General features: G+C 43.6%; 1 pseudogene; it reads right to left on the reverse strand.

Moving 5' to 3' along the window:
• Positions 1–2,518, reverse strand: LOC142358501 (large subunit ribosomal RNA; annotated as a pseudogene; the record flags this gene model as incomplete).
• Positions 2,519–3,158: the final 640 nt, after the last annotated feature.

Raw genomic sequence — 3,158 nt, forward strand, 5'->3', positions numbered from 1 at the left:
CACAAAGTCAGACTAGAGTCAAGCTCAACAGGGTCTTCTTTCCCCACTGATTTAGCTTTGCCCGTTCCCAAAGCTGTGGTTTCGCTGGATAGTAGATAGGGACAGTAGGAATCTCGTTAATCCATTCATGCGCGTCACTAATTAGATGACGAGGCATTTGGCTACCTTAAGAGAGTCATAGTTACTCCCGCCGTTTACCCGCGCTTATTTGAATTTCTTCACTTTGACATTCAGAGCACTGGGCAGAAATCACATTGCGTCAACACCGTTTCACCAGCCATCGCAATGCTTTGTTTTAATTAAACAGTCGGATTCCCCTTGTCCGAACCAGTTCAGAGTTCGAGTGTTTTTTTGTGCAACAGAATAGACCTAAAGCATATCAGCTAGCAGTCAAACCAAACGCCAACAACCCGAAGGCCATCGCACGCTTTAGCAGACCGAAGCGTCAAACTAAAGGCTTGTTACACCCACTCCTCAGAGCCAATCCTTCTTCCGAAGGTACGGATCTATTTTGCCGACTTCCCTTATCTACACTGTTCCAAGACCAGAGGCTTTTCACCTTGGGGACCTGATGCGGTAATCGGTACGATTCACTCTCCTGACATCTGCTAAGCCAAACTTTTATGTGCCACCAGGAACAATTGGGACACAGCAAATGCTGCTGTGCTCTTGCACGCTTCGAGCCTTATCTCTGATTGAATCAATTCCAAGGACTCTACAAACGTGTTATAAAGAAAAGATAACTCTTCCCCAAGGTCCCAATGACAAAGTTCGACCTCAATGACGTTGCCGTCTCAATGCCAGGAGAGTAAGTTCGGGAATTTTAACCCGATGCTCTTTCGAGACTCAGCAGTTTTCAAGAAACCACTATTCAAGACTTTGGCATTAGCCTGTCTTTTAGAATCGACTAACTCATGTGCAAACGCTGTTCACATGAAAGCCTTTCCCGCTTCAGTCCTCAAAGTTCTCATTTGAGTACTTGCTACTTCCACCAAGATCTGCTCCATTGATCGCTTCGCGCATACACTTGCGTGCATACTTTAGCGCAATCAATGTGTCCTCCTACACATGAATATCATTTTTGAGCTGGTGAGGCTCTTTTTCTCTAATCTAACTTGCGTTAGATATTGATATTCATGGTTGGGTATAGGCCACGAGCTCTAGTGCCATCCATTTTCAGGGCTGATTGATTCGGCAGGTGAGTTGTTACACACTCCTTAGCGGATTTCAACTTCCATGACCACCGTCCTGCTGTCAGTATCAATCAACACCTTTTGTGGTGACTCATGAGCAAGTAGTTAGGCGCCTTAACCCAACTTTTGGTTCATCCCACATCGCCGGTTCTGCTTACCAAAAGCGGCCACAAAAGCTTGCATTCATAGTCCAAGTGCAATTAAGTCACAAGGACATCTCACCGATTATAGTTTGAGAATAGGTGAAGGAAAAATTTTCCCCCATTCCTCTAATCATTCGCTTTAACCGATGAAATTGCTTTGCGAAGATTTTTCAATCTTGCTCAAGCTTTTGCTATCCTGAGGGAAACTTCGGAGGAAACCAGCTACTAGATGGTTCGATTAGTCTTTCGCCCCTATGCTCAGGTCAGACGATCGATTTGCACGTCAGAACCGCTTCGGGCTTCCACCATGGTTTCCCGTGGCTTCGCCCTGCCCAAGCATAGATCACCATCTTTCGGGTCGTGTGCTACTTGCTCTGGATCAGTCATGCAATAAGAGCAAAACCGTCCGTGGTTGCGGGACACCGAATCGGCGCCCTCACCACACAAAGTAGTGCAATTCATAAAAATTACACTGTTCACTTTCATTTCGCGTGTGCGCTTTCAATGAGCGACAACACTTGCAAGCAACTCACACTCCTTGGTCCGTGTTTCAAGACGGGCTGTAGAGAGCATTGAATAGGAAGTTGAGGTCAGACAGGCAATCAAGATCAATTTATCTCATTTTGTTTAGAATCAACAAGAAGAATTCCGAGGAAAACTTCTGCTCGATTCATTAACAAGATTTGCCAAAAGACGACAACTACACTACTCGGTAGCCGAGAATATAATATCAAGGCATTGAGTATGGTAACGCTCACTCCAGTTCCCCTTCAACAGTTTCACGTACTTTTCACTCTCTCTTCAGAGTGCTTTTCAACTTTCCCTCACGGTACTTGTTTACTATCGGTCTCGCTTTATAATTAGCTTTTGGAGAGACATATCTCCAGCTTCGAGTTGCACTTTCAAACAACTCTACTCATAGGAATGAGCCATTATGACTGGTATCGAAAATGACCTTTACAGGATTTTCACCTTCTTTGATGCTACTTTCCAGTAGACATCAGGACAAATTCACCAGTCTAGCATCAAACCATACCGGACACCGAGAAATGTTGCCATTTCTCTTCCCGATGAGCTTTTCCCTGTTCATTCGCCATTACTAAGGGATTCTCAGTTGATTTCTTTTCCTCCCCTTACTGATATGCTTAAGTTAAGGGGGTTCTCTCGCCCAATTCAGGTTATGTAGTTGATTGTCTCTTAATTGGTTCACTGACCAATATGAGACAGAAACCGATTCAGCAGTTTTGTTCGCTACTACTATCAAACACAGGTCGAAGTTTCCATTCAGTCATTAATTCCAACTTTCAAATGTTGTTGTTTCAGCTTTCGCTTACTAGAAGCAACATAATACTCGCTGCAATACAGACCTCGGGAAACCCTCACCGTGAATAAGGTTCACTCACATATTTCACTACATTTTGCGTGGGATTGGAGATGAGGCTACTCGTTCTTGCTCAGTACTAGGCTGAAAATTAACGAAACTTCGTTACAAACGTTCACATGTTGATGTTTCCGCTTTCGCGTACTCGAAACAACATAATACTAGTCTTTGTAATTTAGTTTCATAATTTCAACTGTTCTCATGCAGAATTTTTGCTCATTCTTATCCCAAATTTTGACCTGGCTACTAGTTACACTCCTTGTACTTATTGCAAAATGACCACAAATTTCAACAGCTTTCACATGTTGCTGTTTCGGCTTTCGCTTACTACAGTCAACATAATACTCGTTGCAAAATAAGTGCTCGGCATCTGCAATTTTCCAAAGACGAAGTTTCGCCAGTTCAATTTTCGCTCGCCAATTATGGCTACTAATTCACACG

The sequence above is a fragment of the Convolutriloba macropyga genome, unplaced genomic scaffold (assembly GCF_964194025.1).
Source record: "Convolutriloba macropyga unplaced genomic scaffold, txConMacr16.3 SCAFFOLD_4723, whole genome shotgun sequence".
Classification (NCBI taxonomy): Eukaryota; Metazoa; Xenacoelomorpha; order Acoela; family Convolutidae; genus Convolutriloba; species Convolutriloba macropyga.